The sequence below is a fragment of the Dasypus novemcinctus genome, chromosome 13 (genome assembly GCF_030445035.2).
Source record: "Dasypus novemcinctus isolate mDasNov1 chromosome 13, mDasNov1.1.hap2, whole genome shotgun sequence".
Lineage (NCBI taxonomy): Eukaryota > Metazoa > Chordata > Mammalia > Cingulata > Dasypodidae > Dasypus > Dasypus novemcinctus.
In genome coordinates this window covers 2,910,868-2,936,283 of record NC_080685.1, presented here as the reverse complement: position 1 = coordinate 2,936,283, position 25,416 = coordinate 2,910,868, and the positions used below count along the sequence as shown (strand labels likewise).

The 25,416-nt window shown below is 50.4% G+C and overlaps 1 protein-coding gene and 1 non-coding gene across 4 annotated transcripts in view; one reads left to right on the top strand and one right to left on the bottom strand.

The window, feature by feature from the left end:
- SMYD3 (SET and MYND domain containing 3) overlaps positions 1–25,416 on the bottom strand; it is a 748,180-nt gene that overhangs the window by 163,187 nt on the left and 559,577 nt on the right. The window lies entirely within an intron of this gene.
- Positions 14,967–15,070, top strand: LOC111764633 (U6 spliceosomal RNA). Its single transcript, XR_002797202.1, has one exon. It is a non-coding gene; the product is annotated as a U6 spliceosomal RNA (small nuclear RNA).

Sequence of the window (25,416 nt, the reverse complement as noted above, 5' to 3'; positions counted from 1 at the left end):
ATTCATTCCGGCCTCTTCTTCCGCCTTAGAGCCCAGCACATGCTCAGAAGATGAGTAACCATCTGAGACATCCATCCACAAAACCCGTTACCTTCGGGCCAGCGGTGGACAGATGCTGGACGGCCTGAGCGGAGCGAGGGAGGGGCCAACGGGGCCCGCCCCCCAGGGAGCCCCGCCACCGGCTGTGCAGGGGGAGCGCCCTTCTCCCTGGTGCTCATGTCATGCGCTCACTTCCGGGTCTCCCCCAAGTCCTCCAGCTCACTGGTATCTGCACACTCACCCCACAAGACACTCACAAAGAAGCACACACACACACAAAGCACACACGCACATATACACACAGAAGTGCACACGTGCACACAGGAGCACATGCATGCACACATACATAGAAACACATGTGCACACATACACATGGAAGCACACAGGCATACACATACACACAGGAGCACACGTGCACATATACACATGGAAGTGTACACATACAGACAGGAGCACACACAATGCACACATATGCATAGAAGCACATATGCATGCATACACACAGAAGCACACGACACACATGGCAGTGCACACATGCACACATATGCACATAGAAGCACACGTGTGCACAATATGCACGGGAGCACACATGCACGTAGAAGCACACACGTGCACACATACACACAGGCACACAAAGCACACACATGCACACATATATACACAGAAGCACACACTCTCTTCTTCCCCCTTCCCTCCTCTGGATATGAATCTGTCATGGTATTTCTGGAAAGGGTCTGAGGTAAGAATTGACTTTTTGATTCCTGTCCCTGCCTACCCATCTCAAGCTCTAACTTAGTCTCAAGGAAACTACATTCTGTTGGGGCTGACTGGCTTCTCACTACACCACCGTTTTGTTTGAACACTGCATCCCCATTCTGAGGCAGTCGAGTGACCCTGATTATGGTCTTTTTAACATATTTGATGTCAGCTTTTCAGCAGAACCAACCCCCTAGAAAGATAATCACCATCCTCACAGCCTATTAGTCTAGTTCTCATTTTACTAAAATAAAAAACTGATAAGACTGCTGGTGAGGATGCAGGGGAAGAAAGACAAATTACAGCAAACCCAAGGAAGTGTGTGCTTATCTACAGCACTAGCCAATGCCTTCTAATGAACTTGTATTGAGAATAACGAAAAGGAGTTAAATCCAAAGGTGAAACACTGTCAACTATAGACATAAAACACAATATTATTCACAAAAGCTCATCTCACTCTGACTTAATGTTTTACTACGGTCAAAACTTGGGTCTGTCTAGCAGAACAAAGCCATGACCCGGCACGATGCACACACAAGGCCTACACCCCCTTCCTTCGCTCCGTGCTCCCACGCTTCGGTCTCCCCTCCTCTTGCCCGCACTCCACAGCCTCCTTTCCTCCTCCGTGTTGCCCTGCACTTGGCCGAGCCCTGGGGGGACGGCAGCGCCCTTGCTCCTCAGCCTCACCCCTCCCCTCTAACCTGAGCCACCATCTCACCGCAGAGGACTCACTGCCCTCTTCCTCCCACCCTCCCATCGCCCGAGGGCGGCCGTGCTTCCTGCCTGTGCCTTGGCTACTGTCCGCCCTCCACACCAGGTACGCTGCGCCTGTACTTGAGGAGGCGCAAAACCCTGCTTCCAACGAGATGAATCTGTCACATCCACACTGCCTCCTCCACACACTTCAGTAAAGTCCAAAAGTTTCTCTGACCTTTCGAATCAAGTTTTGTCTACTTTTTTGTCTTTCAATGATCCTCATTATCTAACTTTCTTAGATTGGCCTGCTAAAAAGAGGTATTCACAAAACTCCTAACTTACCTTCCAAATTACTCTCTCTCGTATTAGTTAGCCAAAGGGGTGCTGATGCAAAGTACCAGAAATCTGTTGGCTCTTATAAACGGTGTTTATTTGGGGTAGAAGCTTACAGTTACAAGGCCCTGAAGAGTCCAAGTCAAGGTACCATGAGTGGACTTGCTCACCCCAAGTCATCTGTCACATGTTGAAGTAGGATGGTGGGCGACATCTGCAAGTTTCAGCCTTCCTCTTTCCTCTTAAGGCTCCGTGATGCCAGCTTCTTCTGCTCTCAGCTGTAGGTTGGAATAGGGCTCATTTCTCTCTCTGAGGCTGGTTTCTTTCTGGGCTCAGCTGCTCTGGTCTCTTCACAAGGTCAGCTGTAGACCATCAGACAACGGCTCAACTCTCCCCGGGGCGCCAGCATCAAAACCAAGTTCTCTCCTCTGCTGGGTCTTTTTCTGTGCCACTACTTCCATCCTTTTCCTGAGTGAATGTCCAGATGTACAGCCCTCAAAGGGGGGAGGGGAAAGGGGGGAGGGGGAGGGGTGGGGCTCAAACTGAGCTACCCTAATGACACAGTCACATCAGAGCCCTAATCTTAACAGAATTTAACCAAAGCCATCTCAGCTGAATCTAATACAATCACCTGGTATCATACCCAGAGGAAGAGACCACTTCACAAACAGAACCTATATCTCTTTTTGGAATTCATAAATAATATCAAACGGCCACATCTCTCAACCCTTTGGAAGTAACGAGGGAATCCTTTAATTTGAATTTGATTTCCCTCCAACATGCAGAACTTTGTGTGGTTGGGTAAAAATGACAGGAATCTTGCAAGAAAATGTCAGTCTAAGGCTAGAGTTCATAACAGTCAAGGTAAGGATTCTGCATGTAATCCTGAAATTATTAAAAAGACTCAAGGAAAAGAAGGGAAGCCAACATTTTTTAATATCTATATTGAAATGAAGGTGCTTTATACATGTTCTTTTATCACCAGGAAAATTGAGCGAAGTTACTCTCATGCTCATTTTATGATGAGGAGACCAAGACTCAAAGAGGTTAAATAGTTGTACTAAGATTACTTGAACACAGGTTCTTCTGATCCTCACGCTCCAAAGCAGGACAAGTTAAATTAGAAGGCCCTGGAGGGTGGTGGAAAGTCATAAACATCATTCCGGCATGACAGTCACATGAAATGAAGATAACACAGTACAGACTGCTGGTCACCTCAAGTCTTCCCCAGTCTGGCTCCTGCACTCTTTCTTCGCCTCCTCTCCCGTCCCTTCCTTTACTGCAGTTGTACAAACCACTGTGAGTTCTGCAGAAGAGCTGTGCTGACCCGTGACGTTGTGCGTCCCCACAGGTGTTTTCCTTTGCCTGAAATATCCTTTCCCCTTGCTTCATCTACCCGCCTCCTACTCCAAAACCCAATGCAAAGCTCAGCTCTTTCAGGGAGATAGCCTCACTCTCCAATCTTACTTAGACACAGCCACTCCAGAGCAACGTGCATACCTTACTGTACTTATCCCACAGAACTGTAGGTGCTGACTTGCTTGTTTGCTTCCCCTGCTAGACTGGAGACAAAGACTTGCATTTTATTTGACTTTGTATCTCTAGCATATAGTGTAGTTACTGGGCACATCACAAGTACTCAGTGGCCCCAGAGAAGAGAATCATTGGACAGAAATCATGTGGTAGGACATCCAGGTTCATCATACAGAAAGTGTATGTAAGAAAGAGTGGCACGCAGGACTGGAGTGGGCCCTCTCACAAACCAGTGTTCAAGCAGAGGCTGAATAAAAACCGACCCAGGGAAGAGGCTGTGGCTCAACTGACAGAGCACCCGGCTACCACATGGGAGGTCCAGGGTTCAGTACCCAGGGCCTCCTGACCCGTGTAGCGAGCTGGCCCATGCACGGTGCTGCTGTGCGTAAGGTGTGCCGTGCCCGCGTAGGGGTGCCCATGTGCAAGGAGTGCGCCCCGCAAGGAGAGCCGCCCGTGCAAGAAAAGTGCAGGCCGCCCAGGAGCAGCGCCGCACACACAGAGAGCTGACGCGGCAAGATGACGCAACAAAGAGACACGGAATCCCGGTGCCGCTGACAAGAATGCAAGCAGTCACAGAAGAACACACAGCAAACGGACAGAGAGAGCAGACAACTGGGGTGGGGGGGTGAAAAGGGGAGAGAAATAAATTAAAAAAACTTTAACAAAAACCACTAGGGTTCTAGTCCTGACTGTGCTGTGTGATTCTGGAGAGACAAGCCATTTCATCTCAGTTCCTGCATTTATAAAATAAGGGGCGACAGGAGGGCTGGAGAGAAGGGACCTGCTCAGTTGTCTTTAAAATACCCTCCAGCTCTGAGATAAGTTTCCTCTGGGGCTCTCCACCATCCCCACGTTCCCACACGACGCACCAATGCCTGCAGGGGCTCCAGCCGGCCGCCTCACACCACAGCTTCCTCTCTGCCTGACAGGGCTCCTTTCTCTAAGCAACAAAATATAATATGCACAGAAAAAAAGAGTGAAATCTGTATTATTTTGAGATGACTAGACAGGATAACTTATTAATAAAAATTTAATAAAACAAAATAATGCAGGTAAAATCCAGGTGCAAAGGGAAATTGGTATGAGTTTACGAAATTTAATAACTGAACTACAGTAGACACTTAGTATTCATGATTTAACACTTGAATATTTGACTATGCCGGATGTTGAAGGTCCATGACATGCAGTAATTTGTAATTTTCCTGAGAAAGATATTTGAATCACCATTGTAAGGTTGATGTCCATGGGAAAAGAAAGGTCCATTAACTAATGTCTGTTATTCGTATGGTTTTGTTATTCTTGGAACTTTATTATGAAAGAAGCAACATGAGAGAAGTGACAAAAGTCTCTTTTCTGCCTGAACATGATCCTGGCATGAAAACCAAATACCAGTGCTGATGATAAAAGTCAGCCAGTCTAAAGAAGAGCCAGAAAGTAGCCTTATAAATTACCTTAATCTTGAATTTATAGAATCATTATGAATCTGGAGGGATTACTTAACTTTTTCAGTTATACTTAACTACTTTTACAGGGAGAGGAAAAGGGTAATTAAATGCTAAGTGGTATTTTTGCATTGGGAAATTTCTCGTCCTTGGGGCTTTTTCCATATGAATGTCAAAGGCCTCCTGTATACTATTTGGTCCCTTAAAATGGTAACACTTAAAAAAAAAAATCTAAACCACATTCCTTGAAAGAAAAAAAATCAACTCAATTTGTTGAAATTCCAAGAGGTCTTTGAAAGTAACTGAGGGAAGGCTGAATTATATGAAGTTTTTGGGTTTTTTTTTAAGTTTTTCATCCCTTTCTTTTTTTTCTTCCCCTCCCTGCTGTTTTTGCTGTCTGTGTCCATTTGCTGTGTGATCTTCTGTATCTGTTTCTCTTTTTGTCTTCTCTTCATGTATTTCTCCTCTAGGATTCACCGGGACTCGATCCCAGGGACCTCTGACATGGAGAGAGGTTTCCTGTCAACTGCACCACCTCAGTTCCTGGTCTCTGCTGCGCTTCACCTGGACTGTCCTCTTTATTTCTCTTCTGTTACGTCATCGTCTTGCTGCGCAACTCACCTGCACGGGCACTGGCTCGCCACATGGGCACTGGGCTTGATACGTGGGCACTCAGCTCGCCACGCAGGCACTCACTTGGGCACTTGGCTCACCACGTGGGCACTTGGCTTGCCACGCGGGCACTTGGCTCACCACGCAGGCACACTTTCTCTTCTTTTTCATCAGGAGGGCCCAGGGATTGAACCCCGATCCTCCCATATGGCAGGTGGAGGCCTTATCCATTGAGCCACATCCGCTTCCCAGATAAATTTTCATGTCTGTGGGTATATGGAAGAGAACTGAAGCTCATCAGAGTAGTTTAAGCATCTACCATCAATTCTCCCCCTAGCGCCACAGCAAAGTTCCTCCTGCACTCACCCACACAGCTGCATGGGCTCATGCTTTTGAAAAAAGCAGATTTCTAGGAATATAATTTTCAACAATTTTCTCATGTTTCTACTTTCTCTCACATCAGCCTGCTAAGAGAAGATATCTGGGTTGTAATTTCATTTTTACGGCGAATGAGTATTTAGAGAATACATTTTATCTTGTCAGCACTTTGGATCTAAATGTCTTTCTCACCTTTTCACCCAAAAATATCAGTTTGCGTGAGACACAAAGTCAGATCCACAGCTGCAGGCATTAAATGAAGGGAGCCAAGGAAGGAGAAGGGGACAAGTCCTCCACTGTATGTAACATTTATGCAAACTAAAGTTCCTTTAACATAAAAACAGAAGTGGACAAGCCACTCAGCAGGGCTCTGAACTGGACCCTCAGGGAGGAAGCCCCCTCCTCACCGCGGGATGTGTTTCCAGGCGAGTCTAAGTCACAGCGGACGCCCCGTGTTCTCCCGGAGCTGTGCTGCGTCCTCTCTGCTTTGGAAGGACGGCCCTCGGTTAGGACGCACGGCCACGGCCCGGCTGCCACACGCAGCTCCAGGAGCCCTGGGACCAGGAGGGCGGGGGCAGCAGCAAGGAGGGTCCTGTGTAATAATCCACATAGTCATCACATGCCAGAGCCATGAAAGCGAGGGATTTTTCCTTTTTCTGTTCACTCCCAAAACAGGGCCTAGAACACAGTAAGGTGTTTGATTTAAAAAAATGTGAATGAAAAGAAGAATGAGCTGCACACTTACTGCAGCTGGGGCTTTTCCATGTAATCTTCACAAAGCTCAGCTGCAGGTACAGTGGCTGCCCTCACCTTGCAAAGGAGGAAACTGAGGCACGGGCCCTGGGCAGTCTGGCTTCCGAGCCCCACCCCACAGCCCTCCCCAGCGTCCAGCAGCTTTCTTTCACCTGCTTTACTGAAGAAAGGGTTGCGGCTAACGAGACAGAAAAAAATATGTTTAAAAACCTCCAACTTAACGGCAAGACCCAAAGGCTACAAGGAACAAACCGGACTTCTTGTTCTGTTTCTCCCACTGGCCTTGGCCTCCCAGCACGGGGCGAATCTCTCACTGCTGCCGCTTCCTTCAGGTCTCGTGACCACCTAACTTGCAGGGCTAGCAGAAATAAAATGCCGAGAGCATCCCGATGTTCGAGCTGCTCGTGCTGACTCGAGAACGTGGCTTGCGATCACTGAGCGCTGTCCACCATCCAGTGCCTCTGCGACCGTGGACGTGGGCAGGGCTGTCCCACGGCGATTTCATCCCTAACGTCCTTGCCGCCGAGCAAGCCGCGCGGCTGGAGGCTGGAGCCGGGCAGCCCGGGCAGGCTTCCTTCAGCCAGAGGGGCTGGCGGGGAAGGAGCAGCACACCACCACATGTTATGCTAGAAAACAGCAAAGCAACACACACGGTAAAGAGAAAGCAGGACCCGGGAGCCTGAGCCAGGGTTTGACCTCAACATCCACAAAACTCATCATCTGTTTAGCTCCATCTCCAGGCGCACCCACAGGAGCACTGAGCACAGGGCACTGCCTCTCGTGGGCTGACATCAGGGATGAGATTTTAAATAAGTGATCTCTCCAGAAATTGGGGTTTTATCTGAACTATCAAAGAAACAAGGGGGTTTATTGGGCAGGATATGAAGACCTTCTTTAAAAGCTCTTGTGAGACGAGAAACCCCTGATTACCACACAGGTCCTGCCACGGGCATTGCGCTAAGAAAACAAAAATGTTTAAGACCTTGCTTTAAAAAGAAGATGGCTTTCAGAAGCGTATCCACTAAGCCCAGTATTTTTTTTCTTCCTATCTTCTTTATTGGAATTATTTTTCTACACTACTTTGCTATTTTCTAGCATAAAAATAATACTCAAAAAAAAAAAAAAAAAGAAAAAAAAGGCAAAAAGAAAAACAAATCACCCATAGTTCTCCAACCCTCAGCCCACCGTGAGTAAAGGCGTAGAACGTACCGTCCCATCTTCCCACTTGGCTTACTTTTAAGTTCCGTCTCAGTCATACGGGGCGTGAGCCTGGCCGCTGAGTCGCTGGCGCTCAGGGAGGGAGACTTTCAGACTGTCTAATCCCTCTGTCCCCCTCACCCCAAACTCTGATGCCTGGGACCTCTCTCCAGAAAACACAGCTCTGAAGGTGAGGGACCCCCCTGGGGGGGGGTGCAGTTTTTCAAGCACTCCCTCTATTTAAGCTCCTGGAACACGGCTCCTTTCCTTTCCGAGCCTTTCCAGCTTTGCAGGAAACGTGCCGGCTTCTCACTCTGGGGGCCCTGGGACCGGCCTTGCCCACTGCCAACACAGCGCCAGCCGCCCGGCTGCTCCGTCCTCGTTGGTAGAACAACGTTAAGGTGGCACCTGGCCTCACCACAAGTGGAATTTGCATTTCTTTTCCTCATTAGCCTGGTCAGTCTACAGTGAGGGTGATTTTTGAGAGAGAAAGAGGCTGAAAGGCCTTTATTCTATCGTAATTCTTACTTAACCTATTCCTGTTGTGGTACCATTGTATCTTTACTATTATAGCTTTATAACATATTTCTTTTTTTTTTTTTTTTAAGATTTATTTTTATTTATTTAATTCCCCTCCCCTCCCCATGTTGTCTGTTTTCTGTGTCTTTCTGCTGCGTCTTGTTTCTCTGTCTGCTTCTGTTGTCGTCAGCGGCACAGGAAGTGTGGGTGGTGCCATTCCTCGGCAGGCTGCTCCCTCCTTCGCGCTGGGCGGCTCTCCTTATGGGTGCACTCCTTGCGCGTGGGGCTCCCCTACGCGGGGGACACCCCTGTGTGGCATGGCACTCCTTGCGCGCATCAGCACTGCGCATGGGCCAGCTCCACATGGGACAAGGAGGCCTGGGGCTTGAACCGCGGACCTCCCATGTGGTAGACTGACGCCCTAACCACTGGACCAAAGTCCGTTTCCTATAACATATTTCACTGTCTGATAGGCAACAGCCATTTCAAAGGTAATTGAATATTTCTGAAAAAGTCTTTTTAGTTCATAGGGACGTTTCAGAAGCCAGCGGCGGCCCCTGGACATTTTCCGTCCAGGAAGCAGGGAGGGCTGGTCTGGGCCACGCCTGGACCCCAGGCAGCCTGGCCCCGGGTCGCGGCAGCGAGCAGCTTAAGGCGGACGGAGCTCGGCGGGAGGCTCGCGGGGGGCTGCCCACCCGCCACAGGTCCTGGGGCCCTACGGTTGCGGGCAGGCGGGGCCCAAGAACTTCTTCTCAATTGAAGTAGAGATGGAAGGGCTTAACAAGGGCAACAGCAGGGCATCACAGGCAAAGCAATGCGTCGTTCCTGGAAAAAACTCCCTTGGCGACTGATTTCCCAAACGACCAAAGAGAAAGCACGTTCCAGCAGCAGGCGGCGAGCCGCGTGCCCACGCCCCACGCCCAGGGACCGGGTCGTTCTTGCGCACCTGCCCTAACGTCCCCAAAGCTCGCACCCGACCAGTGCAGTATTCATTCCCAGCCCTGCAAACTCTCCGGGACAGTGTTCATGGGTCCGAACCAAAATAAATGGAAAGGCAGATCTCCGGGGTCCCTGGCGACGCCTGCAGGTGCGTGGCTCTCCGTCAGCCCTGCACCCTCAGCCAACAGCCTGGCGTCACGTGGTGCTCCCCCGGCCTGCCCGCCAGGAGCAGCCCCTCCTGCCCGCAGCGAGGGCCCTCAGGCGGGACGCCCCCGCACGCCCTGCCCGCGCCGCCGCCGCCGCTCACCCCAGCAGACGGCCCGCGCCGCACGCACCCTTCAAGGCACACACCCCTGTTTTGAGAACGGCTGGGCCTCGTCATTGCCACTGAACGATTCCGAATTTGCATTTCATCGGAAAAGGAGCGGGGGTGAGGGCTGTGGAAGCCCAAAGAAGGCGTGCGACCCACACGTGGCAGCGGAGGCACTGTGCGCGCAGCCGAGGGCGCGGGCCTGGGGCCAGGGGTGTACAGCCCGGCCCGGGCAGGTTTTCAGTGTGGTCAAACCATCCCACCTTTCCGGAACTGGGTTTTCCCACCAGGTCCCAAGCGCAGGCCTGCAGGTGCCACGCACACCGCCCCACGTCTCGTTTAATGCCTCCGCTGCCGTGTCCTTCCTTGTCCGTAGCCTCCAGCCTCGCAGGCCTGTCTCTTCTCCTCTTATTATTAGCCAGGGAAGCTCAGTCCCGAGAGCTGAGGGGAGGTGTCTCTCCAAATGGCTCAGAAGGAAATGCCCCTCTTCCCACTCCGAGGCCAGGAGAGGCTGACAAAGCTGTGCATGACAGAACGAGGAGACTTTCCGACTTCAGGGGCTGCTGCGATGTCCTGTGAACACAACCTCTAAAGAATATGCAATTCTGATCGCCTTTTAAGTTAATAAGGTATTGCCCTAGCAATATTTACATTTTCTCAAAACTATAAATACTTGTGAATTCTTTTTGTTAATCAGGATGGGGAATAAAATAAAATAAAAATAACTCTGCTAGATGTCTTTTTTTTTTCCCTATTCTTTTTTTTTTCTTTCCTTCTTTAACTAAGAAATTGAGAGCCTGGTGTTAGTTTGAGTTAACAGAGTCGTTGCAAGAATCCAGAAAATTAGTGAATGACTATTCGGGATGGAACAGCAAAAGACAGCCAGTGTTTACACGACCGTCAAGGACAATGTAACAGCTGCAGCCTCTTCTACCAGCGAGACGATGACAGCGTCCCGCCAGAGCTTACAGGACACCTGCTCCTGGCCTCAGCCAAACCTTGCTCCCCGGGGGGAAAACAAACCCAAGCAGAACCGCGCCTGTCTGAGTCAGCGGGGTCTCTCGGCCGGGGCACTCGTCTGACCTGGTTTTCCGTGGTGAACCTGCCACCCTGTCGTAAATCAGTCAGCGCCAGCCCAGGACACACCCTGTTCATTCGCTCACAGCACACACGTCTTCAGAGGGCAAAGGGGTTGAGAAAAACCCAAACGAACTGAGGGGAAGAAAGGCCAGGAGTGCGGATTCCCCTGTGTAGATAATGTGCCCCAAATCCCTGAATAAATATCATCGGCATTCCTTTGTGTAGTTTTTAAATACAGATTACATTAGGAAAAGAGCACGGTGCTTTGCTTTTTGCCACACCACTAAGTCTTCACTCTGTCAGAATGCTATTAGCATTAATGGGAGATTTTATTACCTCTCAAAGTGGGTGTAAAAAGTGTCTCTGAAAAGTACTATTTTGTTGACGTTTATCATAAGGACTATTAAAGCAACATATAAAAACGTCACCGTTTCATTTGAATACCTAGTTGCACCCAAACTGGCTGCTGTGCAGTTTTAGTTTACACATCCATCAACAGAGCCCGCTCTCGTCTGATTAGACTGAATTATTCTTCCTCAGGGAAGAGCTGAGCGTCAGCTGTTAATCAATCTAAAAAAAAAATTCCCGACTTACCAGAATGTTCCATGAAGGAAGAGAACGCTTTCTTTTTTTAGAGCATATTTATTTTAATGCACAACATTCTTAATCTTTTATTTCTAAATTGCCGAAGTCTACCTTGGCACCTGGCACAAAGTCTATCTGTTTATGGTTGTTGTTTTTAAAATAATACCTATCTTTAATGAGCTGCTACTTTGTGCTAGGCTCGTTGCTTATAATACCACTGCTACTTAAAACAATGCTTTCAAGTAGGTTTACTTAGCCCTACTCTGCAGATGAGAAGCCTAAGGTTTCGAAAGACTAAGAAACGAGCCAAGGGAGGAGCCTGGTAAGTGACTAACAGGGCTTCAGACTGCAAAGCGCTGCCGAGCAAAGCCTGAGAGGAGCAGTGCTGGCTCCCGAGGGGCAGGCCCCGCAGCCCCGGCCCCCGCTCCTCCGCTGCGCCCGTGCCCGGGGCAGCGCTGACAGGCTGCGCTAATCCCACGGCCGGGCAGGAGCCGTTCTCTGAACCTCTGCTGACCCTCGGCCACGCCCTGCAAGGTCTGAACAAGCCCCTGACCCAGACTGCTCCGTCTCCACCTCTTCCCCTGAAAGCAGCAGGAGAAACAGGAAAACCCGACCGTGATTAACCAGGGCTGTGCTGTATCTTTGGTCTGACAGGTGGCGACCCACCTCGGTGGCAAGGGCAGCCTGCTGGCTGGAGACGCTCCTGCAGCCCTGGCAAGTTCACGTGCCCTCCGTCCACGGTCAGCCCCAAAGGGCGCTGCTCCGCCCAGACAGTGTCCAGATGCTGCAACCAGACGCTGCGGGCTCCGCACCTGCGCCGCCCTCCCACTCCCACTCTGGCTGCCTCCGCCACGTCGAGTGAACAACCTCTCGGGCTCAGTTTCCTGTCTGTGAAACAGGCAGAATAATACCTGCCTCGTGGCGCGTGGGGAAGCCCGGCGGGGGCTCACCGACACCTGCTCCCCCTTCCCCCGGGCACCTTCCCAGGCACCTCCCAGAATCAGCCTGCCCATGTGGCCGAATTCTCTCCATAAGAACGTTTTTTAATGAAATAATGTGTAGGTCTATAGAAAAATCATGCATAAAATACAGAGTTCCCATAGCCCGCCCTAGTATTCACACCTCACATCGGGGCCAAGGCATGAAAGAGCGTTCTCATAACTGCACTGGTCCTGTAGCCGGCCGCTTACAGCGGGGCCCCGTGTCCTCTGTGATTTTTATTCTAGTTACAGACACACCGCCTGACGTTGTGCACGTGTGTGTGGTTCTGAGCCAGGGCCCAGGATGGGCGCCCTTGTGCTCTTTCCCTCCTCGTGGAGGGCACCCACGCCGACATGCCCTCGGGGACGGCAGAGCCCACCGTGGAGGGGACGCGGGCCAAGCCACCGCTGCCTGGAGCCCTCACCCCGGACACGGGGAAAGAAAGAGCAGCTGCCCCCTGCGAGCCTCTGCATCACTGCTGAGCCCTGTGTCAGGAAGCACGTAAGCCCGGCTGGCACAGAGGAGCTGCTCCAGAACCCCCTGAAGCTGCCACGGCCGCTCTGCCACCATCTCACAGCCATGTGCACCACGGCTAGGCAGCCACAGGGGTGCAAGGGTCCCGGGGCCACAGCCCACGGCTGAGCTCAGCTCACGAAAGGGAAATAAATGGGAGGAGCACGGTTCTCGAGGGCACAGAAACGAAACCTTGCACACCGGAAGAACCAGGTGAAGACGCTGCCCTGCTGGACGACACACGCCTTGACAAAACAGCCACGGGCTTTGTCGCGACGGCGGGCCGCGTGCGGGCACAGCACTGGGGGCCCGGGGGCCACACGCCGGGGGCCATGCAGTGCATGCAGCGCCCACCTGTGGACACTTGCCCGGCACCAGCGGGCAGCAGGCGCTTGACAGGCGGGCACGGGCACGGCTGTCCCTCCATCTCCACGAGAGCTTCCTCCCCGGAAGAGCGGGCGAAGAGAAGCCACTCACAGCGCCCACGTGGACAGAGACATGGAGAGGACAGAGACTGCAAGACGCTCTTTAGGTCTCAGTCCCTGGATGAGAGGCTCCCGGGGCCAGATGCCACCCGGGGCGGGGCCCTCCGAGCCAGGAGAGGGGTCCCGAGCAGCCGTGCCGAGGACAGCCCCTCACACCGCTGGCCCGCACGGGATTCTGCTCACCAGCCCCCTCCCCGACTTTATTTTTTATTTTTTGGCTCACAGATCCTGCCATAGATGTGTTTCTCATCAATCATTCTGAAATGTAAATGCCCAGAAAAACGAATTTAAATCCTAGAGGACTTTCCGGGTATCAAACGACTTCACTTTCAGCTTGCCTTCTCATCGGAGTCATCCTGTAAGGCAGTCTGTGCTCACTAGCACAGCCCACAGATCCGGCTAAGCTCGCGGCCCCGGCTGCAGGCTCGCCGGCTCTGCCACAGGCCCCACCACTCCCAGCCACCTCCCTCCACACCACCACGCCTCCACGTCACTGCTCTCCGTGCCCTCCGCCAGCGCCTGCTCTGATGCTCCTGGATCCTAAACTGTTCTTCAGGGAACCTATGTCTCCCTTCAAATATTTTTCAGTTTAAAAAAAAACATTTCAGAAAAATAATTTTAGAAAAATCCTGAATCTCTAGATAAAACGACTCATAATCCCAATCCTAACTGGTAATCACTATAAACTGTGCTGCATTTACTTTTTTTTAATATCCTCCCCTTGCGACTTGCTTGCTGTATGCCCTCCACGTTCATTCACTGCGCGCTCTTCTCTGTTTTTACTTGTCTCCCTTTTTCTGTTGCTGGGTCGGCTCTCCGCGACACCTGCAGGCCGGGCGGCTCTCCGCAATGTGCAGGCAAGCCTGCCTTCACAAGGAGGCCCCGGGACGCGAACCCAGGACCTCCCACATGGTAGACGGGAGCCCAGCTGATTGCGCCACAGCCGCTTCCCTGTTGTATCTGCATTTATCACCGTAAGGAATTATCTAAGGGAAATTAAAGATGTAGTGACCATACTATAATCAGCATTTTTCTATTACTGTAACAACATGGGTTTTATCCCACACTAACAATTACTCCTCAAAACAGGATGTTTAAAGGCGCAGCCCATGAATTTATCATACATTGTTTATCCAATATTACACTAGTGGACGTTAAGATTATTCCGAATTTGTTTTGGGCTATTCATGATAAGATTACAATAAATAACTATATATGTAAATATTTATTGAAACACCTTTTTATATAGTTAGAAAAACTCCTGAGAAAGAGAATCAATGGGCCAAAATATATGAACAATTTAAAATAGATGAAAAATTTTTTATTCTTCTGCCTCCAGACTCTCCACCCTCTAATCGGTAGTTTCCAAGCCTGAGTAATGGTCAGAGGCCCTGGACATTGTTTTGCCTGGCACCCAAAGTCCCCTCCACCTGACACCCACTTCCTTCTCTGGCACATCCCCCTCTTGGTGGCAAATGCCCCAGATAGCGCAGCCAATTCCTAATCTCTGAACACACCCTGCGACTTATCTCGTTCACGTTGATCCTGCCACCTGGAAAACCTTCTTCCCGTCTCTTCTGCGTGAGTCAGGTTCAAGGGCCACTTCCTCCAAACAACCTTCTCCTTCCCTCACGATGAGATGTATCTCAAATCTAGCATGACTGAGTCCTGCTCCCACTCTCATCCCAAAAACCCAAATGCTGAGCCAGAGCCTGAGCGATATTTAAAACTCCCCTTTCTCCCTCTCACCCATGGCACGCAGGTCCATCAGAATCTTGCCAAGTCTGCTTTCAGAAAACATCACGAATATATCAGGTGCTTGCTTTGGCAGCACCTATACTAAAATTGGAACAATACAGAGATTAGCATGGCCCCTGCACAAGGATGACATGCAAATTTGTGAAGTGTTCCATATTAAAAAAAAAAAAGAATATATCAGGAAGCAGATATAGCTCAAGTGATAAGGCCTCTGCCTACCATATGGGAGGACAAGGGTTCAATCCCTGGGGCCTGCTGGTGAAAAAGAAGAAGAGAAAGTTGCCTGTGTGGTGAGCTGGTACCTGTGCGGTGGGACAAGTGTCCGTGTGAGTGCCCACCTAAGTGCCCGCATGGCGAGCTGAGTGCCCATGTGGCAAGCCAAATGCCCACACGAGTGTCCACAGGGCAAGCCAAGTGCCCATGTGGCAGGCTGAGTGCCTACACGAGTGCCCGCATGGCAAGCTGAGTGCCCGTGTGGCAGGCTGAGTGCCTACACGAGTGCCCGCATGGCGAGCTGAGTGCCCGTGTGGCAGGCTGAGTGCCTACACGAGTGCCCGCATGGTGAGCTGAGTGCCCGTGTGGCAGGCTGAGTGCCTACACGAGTGCCCGCATGGCGAGCTGAGTGCCCGTGTGGCAGGCTGAGTGCCTACACGAGTGCCCGCATGGCGAGCTGAGAGCCCGTGTGGCAGGCTGAGTGCCTACACGAGTGCCCGCATGGTGAGCTGAGAGCCCGTGTGGCAGGCTGAGTGCCTACACGAGTGCCCGCATGGCGAGCTGAGAGCCCATGTGGCAGGCTGAGTGCCTACACGAGTGCCCGCATGGTGAGCTGAGTGCCCGTGTGGCAGGCTGAGTGCCTACACGAGTGCCCGCATGGTGAGCTGAGTGCCCGTGTGGCAGGCTGAGTGCCTACACTAGTGCCCGCATGGTGAGCTGAGAGCCCATGTGGCAGGCTGAGTGCCTACACGAGTGCCCACATGGCAAGCTGAGTGCCCGTGTGGCAGGCTGAGTGCCTACACGAGTGCCCGCATGGCAAGCTGAGTGCCCGTGTGGCAAGCCAAATGCCCACACGAGTGTCCACAGGGCAAGCCGAGTGCCCTCGCGGTGTCCATGTGGCAAGCTGGTGCCCGTGTGAGGGGCCGAATGCCCAGGCAGTAAGCCAGTGCCCACACAAGTGAGTCAACAGCAAGATGATGACTCAGCACAGGAGAGATGAAGGGGAGAGTCCGGTGCGGTGCAGCAGCACTGAGGAGGCACAGGCGACAGGGAACTTCACTCTACATCAGAGCTCCCCAGGACTGAATCCCAGTGAATCCTAGAAGAGAGAGACGAGAAGAGAAGACAAAAAAAGAGAAATGGATGCAGAGGATCACACAGAGAATGTACACAGTGAGAACAGCAGGATGCGGGAGGAGGAGTGGAAGAAAAAAATGTGTGAATTATAAGATTTGTGAACTAAATGTCACTAAAATTATGTATATAAAAAAAAAGAACGCATCTTGAATCTCTTCACTCTTCCCGCTGTCTATGCCACCTGCCTCGGGTGATACATACTTATGCTCTTGATCCGCCTGGTCCACTCTCTACACAGTACCAGAATCATCTTTTTTTTTTTTTTAATTTTAAAAAAATTTATTTATTGAAGTATATCACTCATACATAAACATACATAAACAATAAGTATATAATAATAGTTGTGACCTTACAAAACAAACATATATAACGTCATACAGGACTCTCTCATACCTCACCCTACCACCAATAACCTACATAGTTGTTAAACCTTTCTAACTAATGATCAAAGAGCATTGTCAAAATATTACTATGGGAAGCAGATTTGGCCCAACAGATAGGGCATCCGCCTACCACATGGGAGGTCCAAGGTTCAAACCCAGGGCCTCCTGACCCGTGTGATGAGCTGGCCCACGCGCAGTGCTGATGTGCGCAAGGAGTGCTGTGCCACGCAGGGGTGTGCCCTGCATAGGGGAGTCCCACATGCAAGGAGTACATCCCATAAGGAAAGCCACCCAGCATGAAAATAGTGCAGGCTGCCCAGGAACAGCGCCGCACACAAGGGGAACTGACACAGCAAGATGACACAACAAAATGCGACACAGATTCCAGGTGCCGCTGACAAGCATATAAGTGACACAGAAGAATACACAGTGAATGGACACAGAGAGCAGACAACTAGGGGTGGGGAAGGGGAGAGAAATTTAAAAAAAAAATTACTACTAACCAAAGTATTTTCCCCCAACCAACCTTATTATTATTTTTATATCATTTATATATGAACATACACAAACAATTAAGTGTGTAGTAAAAGTTGTGAACTTACAAAGCAAACATGCATAACATCACACAGGGGTCCCACACATCACCCCTCCACCAACATCTGGCATTGTAGTAAGACGTTTATTACAAATTATGAAAGAATATTGTCAAAATCTTACTACTACTACTAATCATAGTCCTTATCTTTGGTGTGTTTCTCCCCCAACCCACCCTATTATTATTTTTTAAATATATTTTTTTATGACAGAAGTTGTAAACTTATAAAACAATCATGCACATGTGCAGAATTCCCAAACAACACCCTCCATCAACACACTACACTGTGATGGAACATTTCCCACAAATAAGATAATACCATCTGATTGTTACCACGTCCACAGTGTACATTTGGGTCACATTTTCCATACTGCCCCATTATCAACACAGTACATTTTTGCCATAGATGCAAGAATATTATTACTGCTAACCACAGTCCATAGGTCACTCTAGCTGTATTTTTCCCATGCTTCTCCACATTCCCCACACCCTATAGGACTGATGCATGTTTGCTCTAGCTCAGAAAAGACACTCTTGCATCTGTACCATCAACCACAATTCTCACCTACCTCTTAGTTTCCCCTGCTATCCAGTTCCTAGATTATTCTCTAGCATTCTGTCAATTGGCATTTACATAACTAGACTACCATTTTCAGTCACATCCCCATTTATAAACTAGCTGTTACTCAATATGTTACCATCTACTATAAACATTTCCACACTTTTTAACAGTAAAGCTAATTAAAACTTGTACATATATTAAACATCAGTCTACTAAGTCCTCCTCTTATTTCCTTTAAGAATCCACCACCTACACCAGGTCTTGAAGATATTTTCCTACAATTTCTTCTAGAAGCTTTAAAGTTCTTGCTTTTATCTGTAGGTTTTTGATCCATTTGGAGATAATTTTTGGATAAGGTGTGAAACGGGGTCCTCTTTCCTTCTTTTGGCTATGGATATCCAATTCTTTCAGCACCATTTGTTGAATGGACTGTTCTGCCCAAGCTGTGTGGGTTTGATAGTCAAAAATCACTTCACCATCCATGTGAGGGTCTGTTTCTGAACCATCAATTTGGTTCCATTTATCTATTGTGTCTGTCTTTAGGCCAGTACATGCTGTTTTTACCACTATACCTAGGTAATAAGATTTAAAGTCTGGAGACGAGGGTTCACTTTTCATTTTTATGTTGTTTCTGGCTATTCACGACCCCTCACCCTTCCAAATAATTTTGATGATCATGTTTTTTAATGCTGGTGGAATTTTTATCAGGATTACATTAAATCTATATATCAATTTGAGTAGAACTGACATTTTAATGATATTTAGTCTTCTAATCCATGAGCATGGAATGTTATTCCAGTTATTTAGGCCTATTTGATTTCTTTTAACATTGAGTTGCAGTTTTCTGAATACAAATGCTTTACATCGTTGGTTCAGTTTATTCCTATTTGAATTTTATCTGTCATATTTTATTTTCACCACACTTTTGACACTTTCAGTTACTTTTATTAATATAATATTCATTTCGAGACTCTTTTCCAGGCCTCTTTCTCCTGTCTTTTCTTTTCAGGCTCTAGCATATCCTTTAGAATTTTCTGAAAATCTGGTCTCTTGTTTAGAAATTCTCTCAGTTTCTGTTTATCTGTGAATATTCTAACCTCACCCTCATTTTTGAAAGACAGTCTTGTTGGATATTGGATTCTTGGCTGGAAGTTTTTAGCTTATAGTATCTTAAATACATCAAACCACTGTCTTCTTGTCTCCATGGTTTCTGGTAAGAAATCAGCACTTAATCTTATTGGGTATCCCTTATATGTTACACATTCCTTTTCTCTTGCTCTTTCAGAATTCTCTCTTGGTCTTTGGCATCTGACATTCTGATGAGTATGTGTCTTGGAGTTGGTCTATTCAGATTTTTTTGGATGGGAGTATGTGTGCTTCTTGGGTATGAATACATATGTCTTTCAATAGGATTGGGAAATTTTCTACAATTATTTCTTCAAATATTCCTTCTGCCCCTTTGCCCATCTCTTCTCCTTCTGGGACACCCATGACATGTATATTTGCGTGCCTTTTGCTGTCATTTAGTTCCCTAAGACCTTGTCAATTTTTTCCATTCTATTCTTCATCTGTTCTTTTGTATGTTCACTTTCAGAGGCCATTTCTTCAAGCTCACCAATCCTTTCTTCTGCCTCCTCAAATCTGCTATTATATGATTCAAATGTTTTTTAAACATTTCATTTATTACACCTTTCATTTCCATAAGATCTGCTATTTTTCTATGTATGCTTTCAAATTCTTCTTTGTGCTCATCCAGTATCTTCTTAATATCCTTAATCTCTTTAGCCATCTCATTGAATTTATTAAGATTTGTTTGAACATCTGTGATTAGTTGTCTCAACTCCTTTATGTTATCTGGAGGCTTATCTTGTTCCTTTAACTGGCCATAGCTTCCTATTTCTTGGTGTGGATTGCAATTTTTTGTTGGTGTTTTGGCACCTGGCTTACTAGAGTATTTATTCTGGGTGCAGTTTTTCTTTAGTTTAGGGCTTCCTGCCCTTTCTCCCTTGCTGGTTGTGCAGTAGGAGCCAAGGTTGTAACTGGTGCTATAGGCTGTGGAGGCTCAAGCTGCCCTCATTGTGCCAGGGATGTATGAGGCTTCTCCCAATTTTCTCCTTTGCCAGGGGTAGGGACAGGTCACAACTGTGTGGAGGCCAGGACTGTAACTGCCCAGAGAGACTGATGGAGCTTCATGCCCCTTACTCCCCTGCCTGGGGCAGGGATGGAGCTGTGGGTGTGGGCAGCAATGTATGCAGTGTGGGTCTAAAATGACCACAGTTGCCCTGGTAGACTTCAGATTATTCAGTCTGTGCAGGCAAAGATACCCGCAGTTACCAGGACAGGCTGGTGCAGGGCCCGCCAGCCACTCCCTGCCAGAGGCAGGCTGAAGCCTAGGCTGGGGCTGCAGGCTGATCTGGGTGAAAGAAGCTGGGTCCACCATCACTGAGAGTTGCAGTCAGCCTGGCTCCCCTCAGGCTGGGGGCGGAGTCAAAATGGCGGCCACCGGCCTCTTTCTGACTTGGGCAGAGCCACACCCCAGCTGCTCCCAGGGTACCTTAGTCAGCAGCCAAGTCTCCCAATCAGTAGCCAAAATTGTCAGCCAACCGTCTCCTCCTTCCCTGTTTTTGGGAAATGGAGCTTCCAATTACAAGAACAGCTCCTGGGGCGGCTCGTGCCACTAGAGTAGGATGATCACCGGCCTCCACAGCTTGGCCAGTAATTTCTCACAGAGGCTGGTGCAGGTCCCTGCAGCTTCCTCCCTGCTGGAGGTGGCTCTGGGGCCTAGGCTAGAGCTGCAATCTGACCTGGATGGGAAGAAGCCAGTCCCCACCAGCACTGGGATCCTCAGTCCGCCCCACTTCCCCTCGTGCCAGGAGCAGAGTTGAGATGGCGGCTCCCGGCCCCTTTCTGACCTGGACAGGCTCAAACTCTAGCTGTTCTCAGCATTATGCTTTAGCCCACTGGATTTACTCATCAGTAGCTGGAGTTGGTGCCAACCGTCTCTTCCTCCCCCATTTTTGGGAAGTGGAGCTTTGAATTCCAGTCACAGAACAGCTTGCGAGGTGGCTTGTGCCTCCAGTGAAGGATGGGCACTAGCCTCCGTGGCATGGAGTGCTCTACTCACGTGTCTTCTCTGCAGACGGGCAGTCTCCTCCTTTCATTCCTTCAAGGATATTGCAGGATGCTCTTCTGCCCTCTGGGGCCCCAAACAGGTGCTTCAGCTAGCTCCAGAGAGCTCTGGGCAGTTACTAACCGCCTGTAGCAGCAGCTGATTCCAGGAGCTCCTTACTCTGACACCATCTTGGTGGTTGTGTCCCAGAAGCATCTTTTTAAGAAAGTAAGAAGGATCAGGCCACACCCATTTCTCAGACCTTTCGATGGCTCTCCACAGCTTTAGGATAATAATCAAACTTCTTTAACAGCCTCACGGCTCTGCATGATCAGCCAGTCTACTACACAGAGGTCTCTGTCATGTCAGGCTCATGTGTCACTTCGGCCAGGTAACAATCCCAGTTGTCTGGCCAAGCAAGCTCTAGGCTAACTGTAATTCAAGGTTTTAATCATCCCTGATTGACCGCATGGATGGCTGGTCACATCTACAATCAACTGTGGAGACTGCCGTCAGCAATGCGGGACGTCCAATCTCACCTACCCAGCTGAAGGCCTTAAAAGGGAAGTGAATTCAGCATTCAGGGAGAGAATCCCCAGCTCCACTTCAGACGGCCAGCATCTCCTGGAATTCATTGAGGATGTTTGTCTGAGCCCCTGGCTGCAGCCTGCCCTGCGGAATTTGGACTTGTGCACCCCATGATCGCATGAGACAATTTTATAACATCCCCGACGATGCAGAGGTATCTGCTGTTGGTCTGTTTCCCGAGGGCGCCCTGGCTGGCACAGCATCCCCTCCCCAGGGCTCCCTCCCCAGGGCTGGGCTGAAACTCCTCCTGACGATGTGTGCGGCCCCTCCTCAGTCTTCCCCCAGCGTGACCATCAGCTCCACTGTCCAGCCTGTCGTGACTCCTCCATTTCTTGTTGGCCTGTGGGGTACATCTCTGCAGGAGGCCGGGGAGGCAGGAGCACACTGCTTTCACAGCACTTACCTGTAAGTTCTCTACCCACCAGCTCACCTAGTCCACACTGACACCAGTGAGGTGATACTAACAGGCACAGACAGAGGGTACGCGCCCCCTCAGGTCACTGCCCGAATGCAGGCCAGACAGCCCTGTGCAGTGCCCGCCGTCCAGAGCCACCTGAGAGCCATGCCTGCTCAGCCTAGAGCACCGGAAACCCTGGCTGGCTGGACAGTGAGGGAGACAGGGTGACGTCCGGAACTCCGGGAGATCCGGTACCTTCCTAGGCTCTTGCCCAGCCCTCTCCTACTATCCACTGGTGCGTCCATCTCCTCTCCCACCAAGGTGGGAGCCCCTCGAGGGCAGGATCGTGCCTGCCCTCCCCGGCCTCTAGCCAACAGAAGGCGCTCACACCCATCTGCCTAACGCTGCAGCCATTCAAAAGGAGTCGGAATTAACGACGGTCGCCATAGCGTGAAAGCTGACTAAGCGAGCCTATGAAAAGAACGCGCAACAGTCACCGTTTATCATTTTGGTCTCTAGAGGGCTGACTTGATCGTGGAGGGATTCTCTCCGTTTCCAGAACCAAAGAGCGGTTTTATGGAGTGTGGCTTTGTACTCCTGAAGAGGGTAGAATTACCTTCATTGGGGAAAAACAAGGAGGGAAAAACTATTCAAAGCTGCCGGAGGCTTTGTCTAACCCTCCACGCAGGCATGCAGGATCACGCCAAGCCATCCCGGGCATGGCTAGTGCACCCCAAGCCTCGGGGGACAGACGGACGGACCTCAGCCTCCAAGCCCGCTCCTGCTGGGGCCACCGTGGCCGCACACCGCTCTCCCTCCTTGCCCCCCCTCCTCGCCACCGTCCCACGCTGCTCCTGTTTCTTCTTGCTGCTCCCAAATTCAACCAAACCGTGCGGCTCGAGCTGGAAAGCCCTCCCAGCCTCTCATAGAGGGCTCTTTCTTCAGGAACACCACAGCCGACTTTGAGGTGCCCCTCCTCTCCCCGTGGGCATCTTTAAAAGCATTTAGCTATTGTAATAAACTAAAGAGTCCTGCTGTGGAATGTGGCTTTCAGCCCCATGAGTGGGTAGCAATCAATCTTAATGAAAAGAATAAAACTCAGCTTTTCAATGGAGAAAATCTAGATGGCTGGAGACTCGTAATTCAATCCCTCCCTCTCACCACCACCCCCAAACAGAAACATCTTCCAGGCCGGAGCAGTCAACTCAAAGGCCCAAAGAGGCCAGTGGCAACGGGTGTGTGAACCTGTTCCATGATAAAATAAGGAGGGGTGGGGTGGAGAAAACAGGTGAGTTCTATCCTGGCTCAACAACACACCTGTGGGCAGGCTCCATCCCCAGCCAGACGGCCTCAAATTCCAGCTCAGGACCCAGGATGTAGTCATATTTTATTGCAAAAGAAAAATGGTACCAAAAAAAAAGTTTTGGCAAAAAAATGCAATGCCGCACACATCAGCATGCACATTCAGAGAGCAGAGCTTTCCTCCCGAGCCTAGAGGTCAGATGGCCTGGGCTTACCTGCCAGGGCTACCCACCACTCACCAGCTGTGGGCTTGGGCTTTCTGTGCCTCAGTGCCCTCACCTGTAGAATGGTGATAATGTAGCCTGTCTCACAGGTGAGCACACCTGGCACACTGGGAAGACTTCTGAATTACGCAGAGGAGGGAAAACCTGGCATTCCATGCGGCATGGTCTGGGGCAGGCCGCGGCACTTGGCTGCAGGTTACTCTGCTCTACTGGCGCTCACTCGGGCAGCTGGGTCCCGCTCACTCTCACTGCCCTCGCGTGCATGTGACAGGTATGCAAACACCATGCGGGATGGAGACCGGAATTCGCTTCCCCTCTTGCCTCCTGTGCCCGGGCACTCCCTGAGGACAAGTGGGACCAAATCTTGCATCACCTGCAGCGCCAGGCGTCAAGCAAGCGGCTGTGCAAAGAGCACGCAGCGGCCCTTCCAGTGGGGGTGCGTCTGTGGTGCGCTGTCCTACTCCACGGGCAGGAGGAGGAGCTGCAGCTAATGCTTCACTCCAAGCTCGGGGTTTGGACCTGGGTCTGCCTGTTTCCTTTCCACTAATCTCACACACAGGACATGGGGAACAAATCTGGGCAATACTTCCTCACCGGCAATTCTGGGAAAACCCATTAAACCCTAAGCCAAAATACAGTTTCAGAACATGACAGATGCAGCAGTCAGTAATTCTGCAGGAACCAGGCAATGCTGGGAAATACACTTTTCCCCACAGCCACCAGAAGATGACCGCAGAGATGCTTTACTGTCGGGGAAAAACGCCTAGTCCAGACGGTGTGGCTGCTGCCACGGGCCGGGCCAGCAGCCAGCGAGCCTCAGCCCTTGTCCCGCGGCCGCCTGCGTTTGGTACCGAGCCCCCCCTTCACTCAGGAGCGTCTATGGCTGCTCTCCTGCTACAAGGGCAGGGTGGAGGGGCTGTGATAGAGAAGGTATGGCCCGCAAAGCCGGAAATACTTGCCCTTCACAGAAAGCGTGCTGACCCCTAAGCTGTGACTAGGGTACGAGTTGCCGTCCCCGAGGAGCGCAGCCCTGCCTGTCTGGTGCAGGCCTGTCGCCCTGACGCCCACGAGAGCGCCTGCTCGGGGGGGGGGTTGCTCAGCAAGCCGCGGTGTGAGCGGTGACTCCACGGCCAGCGCGGGTGGAGATCTACGGGGGCAGCAGCAAAACAGGCAGTGCTGGTGGGATGCCCGCCGGGCCAGACCAGCGTCCAGCAGCTCCGACTTCCAAGAGGCCAAACCAGGAGCATGCTGGTGCCACGCGTGGGAACTAACTGCCTGGGACTCCTCTGCACACGCCAGGCTGGACAAACCACCAGGACATAATCATTCCAAGGCTGCAACAAGGCTGAGCTGTCAGGACAGCTTAAACTCAACTAAGCAGGACCTTTCAGAGGCCTTTTTCCACATATATACATTTACATTAGAAATGTTTTAAGGGAATAAACACTCACAAAGGAGTTCAAATGTAAGGGTTCTCTTACCCAGAACAGCTGTCAGAAGCCAAACATTTATAAACACAAATGCTCCAGGTACTGCAAAGAAAGATGTTCAGGTCTGAAGGAAAAGGCCAAGCTACCCTCCCGTAACAAAAGCAAAGGCAGGAAAAGAAAAGATGGACATTTTTGAGAATGACCCTCCCTTTCATGTGACTATTAAAAGCACATGCAAGTTCTGGCTCCAATAAAGTTGTTTATGGTTAGATTTAAAATAAGCAGGGGTCGTCTCACTTGGAGAACGACCACCTATCCTGTTGCATACGGGAAGGATTCGATACTGTTTTTCTCTGAAGAACCACCGCGCTCCTGCACGTCTTCAAGCCAGCTTCAGCACGACCCCAGCAGCCCCCCGCGGCTGGGGCTGCACGCGCGGTCGCTGGCGCGGCAGCATCGCGGCGTCCTCTTTCCAGGGGGCCGGGAGAGCCGGGACTCCTCCACGATTCAGGCATGTTCTCCTCAACGTTCTTGGGGAAACGCTGGGTTACCGTCTTTAAGAGCGGC